This window comes from Triturus cristatus, chromosome 11 (genome assembly GCF_964204655.1).
Source record: "Triturus cristatus chromosome 11, aTriCri1.1, whole genome shotgun sequence".
In the NCBI taxonomy this organism is placed as follows: Eukaryota; Metazoa; Chordata; class Amphibia; order Caudata; family Salamandridae; genus Triturus; species Triturus cristatus.
Window position 1 is genome coordinate 232,841,766 of NC_140594.1, and position 17,850 is coordinate 232,859,615.

Genomic DNA, 17,850 nt, shown 5'->3' on the forward strand with positions numbered 1-17,850 from the left:
TCATGCTCTGCAGCACAGCCTCAACTTCATTTGTCCTGGTATCTAGAACATGGAGAATGGTGGTTTTCATTATTATTCTGTTTGGTATTTTACCTTTACATTCAGTTATAGGTTCCTGGAGTGGGAAGAATCTGGAGGAAAGACTTTTTAAGGTCTTCATTCAATCCCTTGAGCTTGTTTTATCTGTGAACAAACCGATATGTTTTTTAATTTTTCTTTTTTTTTTTAAAGCTTTTAAAAATATATTGAAGATGTGAGAGTGAAGAGGACGGTCTGTCTGGAGAAGGGAGGTATCATCTGCTATAGTCTGTCATCATGTTGAGTGGAGCAGCCAGGAGCTCCTGATTCCTTTACTCTAGTGGAAGCTTTCATTCTAGGATATAGTCTGGTGTTTGAGTGTCTCATTTCCAAATTTGTGGAAAACAGTACAGATATTCTCAAGTGCGTCAATTGAGCAATATTCCATTCATCACAAAGCCCCTTAGTCGCTCACATGGAAAGTCATTTGCTCATTGCAGTGAGCTGAAGCATGCCAAATGAATGGTGGTGAAACTGGGCAGTGCTGTTGTAACTAGAAGAGATGAATGTAGAGTCGCCCTTGGACGTCTGGCATCAATTGTAGAACAGGTGTCCATGCTACAATACCAGGGCAGAGAATTGATGTTTGTAACCAGTGGTGCTGTGGCATTTGGTAAACAGAGCTTGCGTCACAAAATCCTCCTCTCTCAGAGTTTGAGACAGGCTCTACATTCTGGCCAAAATCAGCTCAAAGACATGGCTATAGCATTTTTGGAAGCACAAGCCTTTGCAGCAGCAAGGCAGAGTGGGCTGATGGCTCTATGTGAGGCCATGTTTACACAGTGCAGCATTTGTGCTGCACAGATTTTGGTCACCAACCTGGATTTTTATGACGAGTAGAAGCATCGGAATTTAAACTGAACATTGCTTGAGTTACTACGTATGACCATTGTTCGTATTATCCACACCAATGATGCCTTTGACCAACCTCCTGAACCTCCTGAACCCAACAGTGATCTGCAGGGGGTAAATGTTATCAGCATTAAAGATAATGACAGTCTGACTGCTGAAATGAAGGTAGACCTAATAATCTTGCTGTCAGATGTAGAAGTACTCTTTGATAGCCCACCAGCATCCATCAGATGATGCCAAACTCATTATCATTTTTTGAACTGGTGATCAACAGTCTGTGACATTTGGAAACAAATCCAGGGTTGGTCTCAGAGGCATGAAAGCAAACATAAAAGCTGCTTTGTGGGCCCTCCAAGTTGGTCCCTCAGTTGAGATTTGTGAATAGTGCCCTTCCTAATGTCTATGGACACGTCATCACAGACATTGCTGAAGGAAAAGAAGTTTGCACTTTCTTCTCAGTGGTAAAACCTGCCGGACCCATTGTAGAACAGCAAGCACTGGAACCTGAACAGAGTGCAGAAATTATTTTTCATCTTGCTGACTTGTTCACCAACCATAGAGAGGAGATCCTTTCAGCTAATAAAAAAGACATGGAAGCAGCAGAGACAAAAGGAAGACTGCCCCCTCCTTTGCTGAAACAACAAAGTCTATCAACAGCAAAACTCAACAGTCTGGCAATTGGACTTCGTCAGATAGCATCTTCCTCAAAGGATAATGTGGGACACGTCATTTGAAGAACACAAATTGCTCACGAGTTGTAACTGGAGCAAGTCACTGTTCTGATTGGGCTGTTGGTTATCTTTGAGTACCACCCTGACTACCTTCCACAGGTAGCTGCATTGGCAATTGCTAGCAGAAAAGGTTTGTTGTTAAAAGGAGGCAAAGGGACAACATTCAGCAACAAAATACTTCACTGCTTGACAAAGGAGGTGTTGTCAATCCATGCAGTCAAGGACACAGTGCAGTTGGTGAACACCAGAGAGGATATGGAGGACTTGTGCTGCTTGGATAAACTGATAGATCTGATCATCCCATGAGGGTCCTCTGAGTTGGTCAGAAACATTCAAAAAGCGGCAAAAGGAATTCCTGTGATGGAACATAGTACAGGAATCTGCAATGTCTATGTTGACTCCCAGCCTGCTGTTGCGAAGGTCACGAGGATAGTAAGAGACTCAAAATGTGTCTGTCCTGCAGCATGTAAAGCAGTAGAAACTCCACCACTATTTTGCTGAGGACCGCTGTATTTGCATCAGATTATTGACATGCTAAGAGTGGAACAGGTAAAAATACATGCTGGTCCAAAGTTTGCATCATACTTAACGGTCAGCCCCTCAGAGGTGAAATCTCTTTGTACAAAGTATGGATATCTGGAGTGTTGCATTGAAGTGGTGGATAGTGAGCAGGATGCCATTGAGCACATTCACAAATATGGCAGCTCACATGCAGATGTAATTATCATAGAAAATGTGAAAACAGCAGAATACTTCCTTCAATATGTTAATGGTGCTTGTGTGTTTTGGAATGCTAGCACAAGATTTTCTGATGGATACTGGTTTGATCTTGCAGCTGAGCTTAGAATAAGTACTTCTCGTATTCATGCCTGAAGACCTGTGGGAATAGAGGGACCTTTGAACACAAAGTGGTTTCTCAGGTGAAACAATCATGTTATTTCTGACTTGCTGAACAAGGAAACATGAAGTATCTTCATGAAAGCTTGCCTGTTCCTCAGAGAAATACAAGCTAAAGAAATTCTTGTAGGGCAAGACTATATTTCAGTAAATTTAGTGTTGCAAAATAATCTTAAACCTAGAGAGGCAGACTTCTTCAATCCATTGATACTTTAATGGAACACAACTTATTTCTTAGAAGAACCTTGTGTTTGACTCACACAACCCCTACCAATTTTCATCAGCGCTAAAGGGTGTACTTGTACCAATTTGAAGAGAGCCTCAGACAATCGGTTCAGGGCCCAGAAAATAGTTACTCTTAAACTAAACCCATAATTCCAAAGTTACTAAATTCCGAGACCATGAAGTTAGTTGTATCTGCCTCTTAAGCCATTGTAATTTGTTTGGTTCATATTGAAACTAGGAAATGTTTGAAGCACATCGTCCAATCCATTTGGTGCCAATGATATTTCTTATTGTGGGTATTAAAATTTAAAAATGCACTTTCTGTAATGGTAGCAGAATACCAGTATATTAGCATCTTCCAGAACTAAACTTAATGATGTCTGTCACTATTTCAGGCATCTTTAAATATCATCTGATGCAATATTGTTCTGATTAATAGCATATTTTCTGTTGGACTCTGAATGAGCCTCTATAAATTATACAATTCGTACGTAACTTGCATGAAACTTTATATGATTTCTATCTGTTTACAAGCAATTCCCTTCAATCCTTATGAGAATTGTTCAGCACACTTTGTATTTAATGACCAAGACAGATAAGGTATATTTAGTTTTTAAGACTATTGTAGATATTCCACTTTCACAGTGAAATGTACATTACCTGTATGTGCCTAGATTGGCTAAAACTATTTTGCTGATTTCTTTTTATATGACATTCTGTTCTCCTAACAGCCCCTGCCAGCAGGACATAATTTGCCAAGATGTTACAAAATAAAAATCTTGCTGTATGTGGATCTCATTTTTGATCTAAATCTTAATAAAAGAATTGTGAATTGTGAAATATACAGATATGGATGTGGCCCATCTTCTATGAAGATATGGGTTTACTTGTCCAATGAGCTCTAACAGTTATGGCTTTAAATGCAAGACAACACAGTCTCTCTTTAGGCATGGATCGGAGATAAAATCGAATTGTTGTGCCTGCTGCAGCATGTTTAATAATGCATCTGTGTTGACTGACTCTAGCTCAAGATGGAGACAGAAGGTATTGTGAATTTTTCACCAGAGCACAGTTATAAGTGAATTACAGGCTATCCACGGTACAGAGGTTGACATTCAAATATTGACCCTTGCAATGTGTGCCTGTATACTGAGTATTTTGAGTCGCCTCTAAGGTCTAGGGAGCAGCTTTACAAAAATTACAGTCTTGCAAGTAGTTTAGATGGTTATTATGAATTGTTGACTACAACTTGAAGCATACTCTAGCAGCAGTTGCTGTTGTAAATTAAAACTAAAATAAAAACTCATTAAGTACTTTAATGGAGCAACCAACCACAAGCGGCACAGTGAAGTAACTGCCCATAGAATGTCCCTTAGAATAAAGAACCCACATTGAAATATAACAAAACAAGCGAACAATCCCTTGAGCATGAAACATGTACTTGAATGTTAGAACACAAACACAGAACACTGTGTTCCAATATTCCAACCAAGATAGAACGAAGAACCTACTACCACATATCTTCCTTATCTATATAAAAAACTAAATAAAAATAAAGAATACATAAAAACAATATTACTGTAATTAATATAGCACAAAATCCTTACATTTCTTTGGTAAAATTCTGATCCTTTTCCTCTCCACAACATTCGAAAAAGAACTTGCATCAGTGGAATCACATTCACCATAAGCTACTTCTTAACTAGTATTTCCAATAACAGATTCACTACCAAATTCTGGCTCACACATGATATCAACATCCTTCGAAAACATTTGTTTTTACTTTTGCTAACCTTTTAATACCCCAACAAGACCTATTGTTAAAGTAATGCAGACAATCTCCCCACTTTTATCACATGAAACAAACAAGGGATTGACCTTTTCTTACATATATAGGTAACTTAATATTACCTATGTCACCTATTTGTAATGACATCCTTTTCTTAAATTTAAGACATGTATATAACTTCTTTTTTACTCTGAATTCACAATTAGTTTTAACTTGTTTAAACATTTCTTTTACATGAACATCTTTGTTATTAGCCCAACCCAATTTGAATTCAGTTTGTGTCTTGGCTTCCTTCCTTTGCATAGCTGAAAAGGAGAAAAATTAGTAGTGCAATGCAGAGTACAATGGTATGACCAAATCGAATCTGCCACGTTTTTTAACATCAATACGCACCCTTAACACCAATTGAATATCCTCAACCAAAGATGTGTTAAATCTTTCTACCAGGCCGTTCATATTTGGTGAATAACGTGCTGTTCTCGACAAATGGACATGTGCCAATGGGCATTTAACTAGGTCCCATTGGTCCATCCCAATGATCATGATTTTCACAGTAGCATTCCCTCTTTGCATGACATATTTATAGATTGGTCTGTACTGCTCAAACAGACGTTCAAGCATGTATTAAGTTGCGTTCCCACGTGATGGCACATCCTGGATGAGTGTTGTACCTGGCATTCTATTATCACGTTGAATGATCCTCAGGTGCTTTCCGTTTTTAAAAGAATGGTTGAAATGTGTGCAGATTTTCTGCAGGTGTTCAGTAAGTTGCCGACCTTTTCTTCTTTTTTCAGAAAGTCTTGAACAATGATGTTAATGCAGTGTGCCAAACACAGGACCATGAAATAGCTACCATTGGCCATGGCCTTAACTATATTACTGCCATTGTCTGTGGCAACACAACCAATGTTTAACCCTCTTGGTTGCAGCCATTTAAAGATCTTGTTGTCAAAGTCTTCTAAAATGTTTGCAGCAGTATGAGATTTCTCCATGGCGAAGATGGCTACAGTTGCATGTTTCCAAGCGGTATTAAAAATCTCAGCAGTGTCAACACCTGCAGATATATTTTCTCTGACCCCCACAAAAAAGATCCAGTGTGCAGTGATGCACATGTAATCAGTGGCATGGCAACTGGTCTACATGGCTGTTGACAGGTGGATAGTGTGAACAGTACTCTGCTACAAAGTCTGCCCAAGCAATTCCAGCACATCGTGATGTAGTGCTGGAACAACAACTATGGCAAAAAAGGACCGGCTGGGAACCTTCCATTTAAGGCAGATGGCTGCCACTAATTCAAGAAAAACCCAACCCCTTCCACAAAAGAAAAAAGGAGGAGGTCCAGCGTTAACATTTTAGCCAGCTTCGCGCTGTACAAACGTGCTGTTGGGTGGTTGCGTTTGTACTGCCTCTCCCACCTAAACATGCTGAGAATAGTAGCCTGGATTTTTTTCTTTTCTGGTGCCACTGATGCAGATGACTTCTTAAGACCAGATATTAGGCCCAATGTGCATTTTTTCATCGCAGTACTCTTGCCTTGGACCGGCACACTGATACAACATCGACTCTAATAACATCTAATTACAGAAATTATCGAGTAAATAATATCGTAAACAAAAATATCGATACACAAAATAGAAATGACCCTAACATCGATAAATAAATATCATCTAAAAAAATCTCGATTACAAAAATATCAATGCCACAAATATAGAACACAAAATATCGATAAAATGAAAATAAAGTGAAACACAACAAAAATATCGATATAAATAATATCAACAACACAAACATCGATGAAATACATATAAACTATATCGAAAATAACATTTAAACATTAAATAATACTATTTGAATAATATAATAAAATAACATATACCAAATATTTAAAAGAAACAATAAACATAATTACAATTTAATCACATTATGGAAATAAATAAATGAAAAATACAAATAAATAAACAACCAATGCAACATTAAAAATATATCACAAATGACAAAATTAAAAAACATAAATATATATAATATTCACTTAAAAAACCATAGGTTTCACACATGTTATAGTTAGGTGGACATTTCACTCGTAAAAAACCAATGAAATTCCCCCGTTATAGTTAGTTCAGATAACTATAACTCGCGTGCCCGCAATCCACTGCTGATGACGTCACATATTACATCACTCATGTCATTTTCAGTGGCATCACTCATGACATCACTGATGACATCATCCTTGTGATAGAGTGGCGGTCGCACGAGTATAGTTATCTGAACTAACTATAACGGGGGAATTTCATTGGTTTTTTACGAGTGAAATGTCCACCTAACTATAACATGTGTGAAACCTATGGTTTTTTAAGTGAATTTGCAAGGTTTTTTAAATGCTAATTCCTAACTATAACGTGTGTGAAACCTATGTTTTTTTAAGTGAATTTGTACGGTTTTTTCAATGCTAAGTTATGTATGTATTATTTGTTTGTTTTTTTAAGGTTTTTCACCGTGCGCGCACCTTGCGCGCACCCCGCGATTTAAAAAAAAAAAAAAAAAGTTTTTTCACCCTTCGGGGTCCTTTAGGGACCCCCTGACAAAGGCTAGGGGGTCAGGAACTCTCTACCCTGCCCCCTTTTCACGTTCGCCACCTCTCTTTTTCACTCTCGCACCCAAAACAAACAAAATGGCGGCCGACCGATTCGAACGTTGACTGACATGTAACCACCAATCAGAATTACGCTCGCGCACGTTAGGGTGTGCGCACGGTGCGCGGCTATAGATATTTATGTGCTTTTAACTGCAATTTTCTCAGGAAATACTGAACAGATTGACTCCATACATGCAAAAGGCACATGCCTGACCTGAGGACTACCTCTCTGCCAAATTTCAAGTAATTCTGTTCAGCCGTTCGTGCTGTACCTTCGACTAAAGGTCCTATGGGAAAATGCATGCGGAAAACGCGTTTTGGGGCCCCCATTTTTCCTCGGCCCCTACTTGACGAATCACCCCGAGACTTTCAGGGTAGGAGCTGAGCAGAGCACCCCATTAGTTTTGAAAATTTCGCGAGGATTCGTCAACCGGCGCCAAAGTTATTCAAAATAGAATTTTCAGATTTCCTATGGAAATACGGTCCTAACTATAACTAGCTACTAGCGATCGCCAGTAGATAATATAAAAATATATAACACATTTATCCACATATAAAATTAAATAACAACAATAAAAAAAACAATAAACATAATAATTATTAAACAAATTAAATTATAACAGCTAAAAAAGTCAAAAAAGCTATCTCGACCAATACATTCAAAACAAACAAATACGATTGAATAGAAAATTCTAACTAATTAAACAAACTCTATAAAACCTTTGAGAGGGAAAAGAGAGAACGAAAAACAACTACACCAAAAACTATTCCAAACATCTCGCAATGAAGGTAAGCACAAAACGTTTTAAAATTATAAAGTTTTTCTTTATATATAACAGATTCAACTTCACATAAATTGCACCTAGAAAATTCAGCACAAAGATTTACGTACACAACAACAATAAAACATAACACAAAGGGTCAATTCCGATCCGGGTCGGATCTGGAGTGTTTTCCGACCGAGCCGGACCCCTACAGTCCGACTGAGCGAGTATGATGCGCACGTATGCTGTCAGACTCGGTTCGGTCAGACTCCCATAGAAGTCAATGGGAGCCAGTTCTACGACGCGTACATGTGCTCCCATTGACTGAATGGGTAAGTCTCGAACAAGTGCGCCCCCTACAGTGGATATGCATTGGTGCCATCTGCACCATACATGCCTGTGTTAGGTCTCCCCCTGTGTGCAAGTCGTACGGCTGCAGGTGCCGGGAGGTCCGACGCGGACCCCCGAAGTCCGACTCCGGGAGCTTTTGAGAGCCGGACACTCCAGCTCGCACAGACTGTCCGACGCGTGCATCGTACTGACTTGGTTGTGAATTGCATCCATTGCACACCACGGTTAGCTTACGAACGAGACGTACGGAGCGGTTCGGATCCGGAAACTACTTGGTCGGTGAACTACATGTAGCTCGCATCGTACTGGCTCGCTCGTACAGCTGTACGAGTCGGCCAGAAAACACGCGTACGGCTCGTAGTTTTATCCGGAGGGATCGCGTTCGGTGTCCTTCCGATCCGGATCGGAATCTGCCCCAAAGTAAGTATAGGACTAAACCAATTTATAACGCAAATTATTTAAAAGTAACAAATTTAATTAAATAATAAAACATTGAAAATCATCGAAATAAACATCAACGAAAAATAGTAAGTAGTTTTTTCCTCAACTAAATAAAAAAAGAAAATAATTAATTCAAATAGCACAGTAAAATGTAACTCCTAAATAAAAAAAACATTTTGCTTTTATAACAACAGAACAGAGAGCCAGTGGATAAATATCAACTATCGGAAAAAAATTCATCAAGAAAGTCGAATCAAAATACATGTACGTTTATTTTCAAATATATTGATTATACAAAATATTTACTATTCAAAATTGTATAATTAATAAATAAATATATACATATATTCACAGATAGACCAAACAATGGCAGAAGAAGCAAAATTCATTACTTCACAAAAGGGAAAACTACTTCTGTGCTCCATGGGCTACACTTACACACAAGATAAAATGACTGGAAAAACAACACATTGGAATTGCAGTAAATATTACTCCAGCTCATGGAGTAATATTTACTGAAATTCGGTCCTTCCGCCATCGTCATTACGATGGCAGAAGGACCGCCACCGCCGGGCCGGCCTTGGCGGTCGTTGCACCATCACCAATCGTATGACCCACCGCCCAATTAGGATGGCGGTGGGTACTGCGGCAGAAGCAAAGTCCGTCCGCCGCTTCACCGCCAAAGGCAATCGCACCGATTGACTGGCAGATGGTGCAGGGCCCCTAAAATGGTGGCGGTGCCTATCAGGCACCGTCCACCAAATTAGGATGTGGGTATAGGAAAGTCCTTGAAAGGCTGGTGGGGATTAGGTTTGGGGGGGTGTCGCTGCACTGGGGGGTACCCATGGAACGTCTACTACAGTACTCTAGCTCAAAAACATGAAACCAACAACACAGTGGAAGGATGGCACAATGCCTTCCAAGCCACAATAGGAAGAGGACAACCAACCGCACATAAACTTATAGAAGCTATCAAAACAGAACAAAGCTATAAAGAGCTAAGGCTAGAACAATCCCTAACTAAAATCTGCCCTAAACTAAGTAAGCAAGCTAAAACGATGTATAAATACATACAATATAAAAATACAGTATTTGGAAACACCAAAGGTCTAGAATACCTAGACATGATATCTAAATCTATACTATAAAGAGAAAACAATGCTGAACACCATAAACATTTTAAAATATCCAAACATTTAAACAACATAATTCTATTATTTTTTAAATTAATAATTATAAGTATGTCATGTAAAATGTACGCCTCATGACAGAATTCCAACACTCATGGGACATCAGCCTGTTAGTCACCCTAGATGTGGAGGCCCTCTACACTAACATCCCACAGAGGGCCACCCTAGGTGTGATAGAGGATGCCTTTAACAGAGTCAATTGGGAATCGCCCACACTGAATAGTTTTGTTTTGGATTGTGCTACTCTGGCACTTACTGGAAATTTATTTGAGTAAAAGGGCCAGCTTTACCATCAGCGAATCCATGGGGAATACCTTTGCACCTAGCGTGGCCTGTTTGTACATGGCAGTCTTTGAGAGTGAGTTGATTTTCAACAACTGCAACCCATACTTTTCCAATCTGAGCCTTTGGAAAAGATTCATAGATGATATTCTCATCTTTTGGACAGGGGACTTATAAACATGTAATAAATTTTGCATCTGGATAAATACACTAAATCCATATTTGAGGTTCACCAGCTCCATCTCACAGAGTCAGATACCATTCCTTGACCTCACCATCAAACTAGATAATGATAATTTGAGCACCACGATCTATAGGGAGCCAACAGATCGCAACGGTTTGCTGCTATGCAGTAGCCATCATCCACAAGTTTTAAAAGAGAACCTCCCCTTTGGGCAATTTTTAAGGTTGGGAAGGAATTGTAGCAACACTGAAGACTACAAAATGGAGGCTGAAGTACTAGCTACAAACTTGATCGAACATGAATTTCCCCCACGCAGCATAGCACTCTCAAAAAAGAGAGCAAGGAACAATAACCGGGAGGCTCTTTTGGAACATAGAGAAAAAGTTCCATCAGATATCCTTACGTGTGTTACAACTTATACACCAGTCTCTAGCAAAATCAAGAATGTGATCAGAAAACACTGTGGTATATTGAATACTGGGTCCATGGAACTAGAGCTACCCGCGCTTTGCATTCAAACGCTCTAAAAACCTTAAGGATATGTTAATCCACACAAGGCCTAAGGTTCGCACTGAGGACGTACAACGACAACTGTGGGAACTCCCGCCAGTCCAGGGCCACTACCCCTGCGGCACTTGCATAGTCTGTGCCTTCACTGATGTGCAAAAATCATTACTTTCACTGAACCCTTCACATGGGAATTGCGTTCACATACAAATTGTAACACGCCAAATTGAATCTACATGATTACTTGTCCCTCCAACATGAGATACGTAGGGATGACGACCCATCCAGTTAAAGTTCGAATTACCGAATACCACAGTAAATTCCGCTGCCATAAAGTGAATATTAAAATATGTACACATTTTTTCCAACTCCAGCACTTACCAGATTCGTTGAGATAGGTGGTCCTTGAAGCTTTTGCCAAAATCACAAAAGATGCTCTATTGTTGAAAGAGCAGAGATGGGTACATCGGTTGTCCTCTCATACTTGAGGGCTCAATGAGGAAATACCGTGGAGTGTGTTGAGAATATGATACTTTGCGTTTCTCCCCTGTTGACTTTACCCATTTTCACCCACTTGCACCTAAGGGGATAGACTTTATCCATATTCACCTACATTACTACCATCACTCCTCACTGTGACACTTTACTTAAGGCAGTTCTACTTGCGATTACAATTGTAGCTAGACTTGTTTTAAAGGGGTTTACAATCTGGTTGGCCACTTTTATAATGGTTTGAATTCTTTAAGTATTAGGAATATCTGTCATCACACCAAAATGGTGCCTCTCCTCACCACTATGAGTTATTTTGCATCGAAGAGACTACTGTTAGCACGTTAAGATGGCACTCATTATTTTTGTTTAAGAGCCATACTTTTAAGATGGCCGCCACTAGAACCACATAGAGTTTAGGCATTCTAGTGTTCCATATGACGTTCCTTCGCTCTTCCGGGTTCCAATGTACACTAATTGACGCGCATTTAAGCAGCGCAACCTCGTAACTCCAGACCTTCCAGTCCCAGCAGCGGCGGGTAGGTCACCGGTCGTGTTGCGGACATCGCAAACGTGAGTACTATCCCCCCGATTTGAGCCTCACATGTGCTTAGGCCACAGGCATATTTTAACAGAGTGGGCTTGCTCTCACCAGATAGTAACTGTTCTATTGCAACCTAGCAGTTGGGGCCAATGGGTTTTTAAATGATGTATGGAACATTTGATAATGACCCCTGCACATTTTCTTTGGATCAAGCGTGTGGTTAAATACTATGCTCCACTGTTTTGAACATACAGGGGGCTTACTTATCCAGCAGTAATAGCATTGGTCATCTAAGTAATGAGCTTTGGATTATAAAACTCTACACACCAACTTTGAATATATGGACTAATTACCCTCACAATAATGCTGATTTCAACATTTTCTTTCCTAGAACCCATATAATATTCCTCTAACAGCCTGATAACACTTGCTACTTTATAGTTTTCCAGGACATTGAGTGAGATTTCCAAGTTTTTATGACATGCTTCTCTCTCATCTATATACCCTCCCCAGTACATTAGGAAGTCCCTTATGCATTACCTGCCAGGTATTGATGAACCATTTGAAACAACCCAATTAGGGTGGGTCCATTGAGTTTCTGCTACTTAGTTTTCGCCACAGGTGCCTGTGTTCACGAGATAGTGCCTGTGAGAATCACTTCATGTGGCACCTTGATTTTGTTTGTTTTTAATCATCACCACTGTGTGTTGTGAGTCCGTTGCACAGGGGATAGGAGAGTCAGTTTGCCATCACTGTGGGGGATATTCACAAGGAGCTATTGCCAAGTTAACGGCACTTTATCGCAGCCAAAGTTGTGATAAATTTATCGCCCCCATTCACAAGCTGGTGTTAACAGCCCGCAGCACCAGTTTACCCGCGATAGCAGCCGCAAATAACATCGCCACAGAAGACCCCCGCAACCATCGCTAATGAGATGCCCAAAGCCGTGACAACACCACTCCACAACATTCACAACGACCAGCCAGAACTGCGATAAGAACACAAAACAGGCGATAAGGAGCGTTAGCAGCAGGAAAATAACACCTGCGCTGACCTGGTGCAAAGTCGGACCAAAGCCTGCACCTCAAAAGGGAGCAGAGCCCACAGCCACATCGGAAGGGCAACAGATGCCATGGAGCCACTGGTCATGCTACCCAGACACCCAAGAGGGCCACAACACCCACCACCCCAGGACCCCAACCCCCACTCGGAACACCCCTCGGACCACCACAGAGGCAGTGCAGACAAAGACAGCGGACCCCCAGGAAACGCACCAGCCACACAGACCCAACACCTGACAATGTCATTGCCCACTACAGGCTCAAAAGGACAACCATCGTACGTATCCTGACCAACAACACCCAACACAGCAGACAACCAACATCCCACCCCACACAAAGCTGCTGGCTGTGCTGCACCTGTTGGCCCCTGGTACCCCTCAACCAACACCCGCCACAGTTGTAGGAGTTACACAGCCAGCCACATTCAAGTCCCTCACACCTGACCTGAACATCACCATCAGCCTATACGTCCAACACAATGCGCAGGATCCGCTGGACACCAAGCAAGGCCCATACGCCATAGCTGGATGCACGCATGTGTTGGGGGCAATCCACAGCACACATGTCATACCTGTGCCCCCTGTCGACACAGCACACATTCACCGCAACAGAAAGCACACGTCTCACATCAATGTGCAGGCAACAACCGAACACCGTGGAACCTCCACCAATCTCACCTCTAAATACCCAGCTACTGTGCATGATTTCTCCATCCTACAACAGTCCATCAGCAACCAACATCCCCAGGATGGCACCAAGGGAAATGCACAGTCCCTTGGCAAGTCCCAAATGAACACACCACTCACCTCAACTCCACAACTATGCAAACACAACTCTGGCAATGCACACGTAACAAAATCAAAACAAACATGCTAAATAACATGCCCACCCACCAGACACGACAGAACAACTCACAATGGTAACCTGGGCAAGCCGTGAACATGAGCCATCAATGGCATGGCACCTCAGCCACACACTAGTCCAATGTGGGGAGAGGTGGCAACCAGGCATGTGTGAAGGAGGCAGGAGAACCATGACTGGGAAAGCACACAATGTCAAGAGTGGTCGGAGATGTGCTGGACATACCGCAGCATGAAGAACACACCCATATCCATGGTGAAATAATCCTCTGGTGTATGGAGTGCAGTGGACAGCGGACGCAACCATGTCACCCCAGCCAGCGGGGGAGTTCACAGGAATGTTGCCTGTTACGCCCCCCCCCCCGGAAATGTGAGCGGAGTGGGGTGGTCTGGCGGACACCAAGCCAGTGTAGGGGTGTGAATAAAAAGCACGTAGCCCTGGGCATGGTCCTCTTCCGGAAAGCCCAATGTCTCTGCCAGGGCGGCACCTCTAACCACGCCACAAGGCCTACGCCGTCCTTCTGAGCGGACTTGCCTGCGATCCTGTATGCCTGCCATACCCCCGCCAGCTGGACCCCAAACCCGTCAGGCCTGCCCCTGTGCAGCCAGGCCACACTAATCACCTTCCAACACCGTCCAGGAGGGCCCTCCACATGCCTGCGCAAGCTCCATGCCCGAGGCCCGCGACCTTGGCAGACTCTCAGACCATCACAGCCTCCACGACACATGCCCGCTTTAGACCTTTCTTGTTGACGTACTTTACTGCCTCCTCCTGCCTAAACTACAGTCAAGTAGGTCACACATTTGGAACTGAGTCTTGATTACACCATGGCAGTGAACATTATTTAAGGCAGAGTTTATGTCACTATACTCCCTTCGATGTGGTGCCAAGTCTGTGCATAGCATTACAACCACACGTGTCTGTGGGCCTACGTGGACTACTGCCCTCGGCCAACGCTGCCCAAGAGTAGGTCACAGAATTGGAACTGAACATCGATTATTCAAAGGCAGAAAACATATCACCGCACGCAAGGCGTGTTGTAAGTGGACGACGCGTTGCAGTCCGGAGGGAATAGGATCATCATCACGGAGGTTATCGAACACTACCGACAACTGCCCTAGTGTCACTAACTCTGTGCATCGTGCGCCAACGACAGGTGGATGTGGGCCACTGCTGACCACTGCCTCCGGCCTACACTGCGGTCCAGTAGGTCACAGAGTCTTGATTTAGCGATGGTGGAGTTCATATCAGTGTACTGGCATCATCGCAGACTGCAACCCCTCTCAGCACTGGTGCCACTAAGTCTGTTGCCCTGACATTCATGGACACTCTCTGGTCGTACATTTGTGGCATCTGAGTCTATGGACATGGGGCAAGTTTTCATCCTCATGTAGCTGATACCGAATTGGTGGTGAAAACGAGGCTGTCACTTTCCACTCCACCATTTGCTGCTTCTGGATAACATCAGACCTTCCGCATCACGCACTGGAGGACACCTTCCTCTGTCCCCCGCAAGCCTCTGCCACCTTCACCTTCGACATCAATGAGGACCCGCTCACTGCACGTGGACCTACCTCAGTGCACCGGAAGTCACTGTCCCGTGGCAGGGTGCCTGTGCCGGCAGCTTTACATCCAGGGCCACTAACTCTGTGCTGGTCAGGTCCGGGACCCCTCCTTCTGAGATATTGGATGGCCTCTGAGGGGATGGCCATAGGGTCATCGATACCATGTGTCTGTGGCCCTGCGCTGTCCGCCGCCTCCGGCCTCAGCTGCGGTCCACCAGGGCTCACACACCAAATCGAGTCCTGACCGGCCCGGGCGTCGGATCACCGCAGGAAGCACATGCCACCACTGCCAGGACCACCTCCAACTGCCATCTGCCAGAGTAGAAACGGTGGTCCTGACAGACTTACGGAGTTGCTCACACCTGTTGTGGATGCCATTATCAGACTGATACCCTGCTGGGCACTCCAGGTGCCACTGACTCAGTGCACCGCAAGCCATCGTCCGTTACTGATTGAGTTTTGTGCTGTGGAGAGGTTGCACAGCGATGTCGTCACAAGCAGTGTGGAAGACCGGGGACGTTGATGAGGAAGATGATGCAGGTGTAACACACCCCACTGCATCTGCATCAGGAATATCTGGAAGGGACACCATCCGAGACTTTTTCTTCACATGGGCGCGCTCAGCTGTAGTGCCCAGACCTCAGTGCGCTGCAACTCACGGACACTTTTGTTTGCTCATCGTGTGCCCTCTGGACTTGCTCAGGCTACCTCCATGATGCTCCGCAGTTGTCCCTGTGATGCTGGTGTTGTCTGTTTATGTATTCATTGTGTTGACTGTTGTATTTGTTGCCAGCACCAACAACTCCCTGAGGGCTGGCTCGCACCCACCCCACACACATCCAGCACAGGCGTCACTGTACTTGTGGCCCTGCCAATAAAGGGGCCGGGCGCATATGCCCGTAAGCCAGTTCAACATCTGCGTGTGTCCCTGTGGTCTTGTTGTATGCATGGGGGCCCAGGCCCCGCGACATTACCTTGTGCTGTGTACAGAAGATGCAGGCATGTCACCGCAGGCATCGGGTTTGAGCTTGGACAGGTAGCTTTGTCGTCACCCACTCAATTCATAAGGGGGTGGGCTGGGCCGTCGTATGTCCCTATGTCAGTGTGGGTCTCCTTTGTGGGATGTAGTTAGTCCCTGAAGGGTAGTAGACACCAACGTATGTGATCTGGTTCACCTTCCATGGTTTGGGAACCCACCCACACCTGTTGGGCCACGTCTTTTAGGTGTGCTGACACATGGCATTGGGGTACCATGTGTGGGTGGGTGAAGTGTCATGAGCCAGCTGTGCTTGCGGGTGCTTCCTGCAGTGTGGTCTGTTGCATGCTCTGTGTTCTACTTTAAGTAGCTTGGCTGCCCGGGTCCTGGTGGTGGGTTGCGTGGGATGTCCATGGGCTGTTGTAGGGCGTCGGTGTCGTAGGTGTGGTGGTCCTCTCTGGCATCACAGATGTGTTGTCTTCTGTGCTCTGCTGGAGGTGTTGTGTGCCCCTCTGCAATGTGAAGGGGAGATGCAGGTTGATGTTGTGTTGATATGTATGTTGGGTCATTGTTCTGGGTTACATGCACACTGTAAGACAATGTACATTGTGACTGTTTCGGAGGTGCTGACTTCTGCTGCGGTACAGTGTACATTTGGACTACATGACGGATGTGAGGTCGTACGCGTACATTTCCATTTCACGTTTTCCTGCTCTGTCAGATGTAGTAGTCATGTTTCTGTGCATGTGCTGAGCCAGTTGTGTCCTCTGTTCTGCAGTGTTGGTTTTGTGCATTGTGCCACGTTGTCGTTAATGTGGCTGTGCTGTTCTTGCTATGTGTGTGTGCTTCAGTGTGCCAAGGGGATGAGGGACATGATCCTGGGTAATTGTGGGTGTGCAGTGTGCTACACCTCTTTGTGCATGTGTGCCATTGTGCCCATCTACCCCCGTCCCACCAGCCATGGTCGTTACTCGTCCTGTTGATTTTGTGTCAGGTCCTCTTGAGCTGTGTCTGTACTCCCTACTCCTTGCGCTGTCTCCACACTGATGACTGTGGCCACGGTTTCCTCCAGCTTGTCCTGTGGAGCAGGACTGCCACCTCCTGTCGCCGTTGCAGCTTTCCTGTTGGCAGTGGCTTTGTGCCTGGTTTAGGTTGTCAAATCATGCCAGCATCTCTTGACCTCCTCGATAAGCCTCCTCGCACTCTGACTGCATTCCAGGTGGTCTACTTGTGGGTCAGTTACTGGTAGTGTTCTGTCACCCCTGTGACGCCGATCTGGTTTTGCTGCGGACTGCACCCTGTTTTCCTCTACCTCTTCTCCTCGGCCGTCCCCGTTGTTCCTTGCTCGTGGTCTGTGGGGGTTGTGGGGTTTGCATTGGCCTCTGCACTGGGTCAGGGTGCATCCATGTTGCAACATGCTTTGGCTTGTTT

The 17,850-nt window shown here is 43.9% G+C and overlaps 1 pseudogene; it reads left to right on the plus strand.

Annotated features, from left to right (window-relative positions):
• The first annotated feature begins 315 nt into the window (after positions 1 to 315).
• On the plus strand, positions 316 to 2,674 carry LOC146783953 (delta-1-pyrroline-5-carboxylate synthase pseudogene; annotated as a pseudogene).
• Positions 2,675 to 17,850: the final 15,176 nt, after the last annotated feature.